At 66.5% G+C, this 248-nt stretch overlaps 1 protein-coding gene across 1 annotated transcript in view; it reads left to right on the forward strand.

The window, feature by feature from the left end:
* Positions 1-248, forward strand: part of RPL32 (ribosomal protein L32) — a 1,322-nt gene that overhangs the window by 930 nt on the left and 144 nt on the right. The window lies entirely within an intron of this gene.

The following is a 248-nucleotide window of genomic DNA, read 5'->3' on the forward strand; positions in this document are numbered from 1 at the left end:
CTGTCCCGCTCCCGGCCGGGGTGGGACCAAATGACCTCAGGAGGTCCCTTCCCACCCAAACATAAAATAGCGACCAGCACTGCAGCTTTGTGTCTGTTCAGGCACAGGCCTGAGCCTACCTGCTGGGCTTGCTCTCCAGTCAAAACCGTGGCAGGAGCAGTTGACGCCGTTACGCGCTGCCTGCTGCTGCCAGCCCGGGGGGGCCCAGCTGCCCTGGGAGGGGGGTGGCGCTGCTGGGCCTCGCCGGG

This window comes from Merops nubicus, unplaced genomic scaffold (genome assembly GCF_000691845.1).
Source record: "Merops nubicus isolate BGI_N331 unplaced genomic scaffold, ASM69184v1 scaffold40608, whole genome shotgun sequence".
Classification (NCBI taxonomy): domain Eukaryota; kingdom Metazoa; phylum Chordata; class Aves; order Coraciiformes; family Meropidae; genus Merops; species Merops nubicus.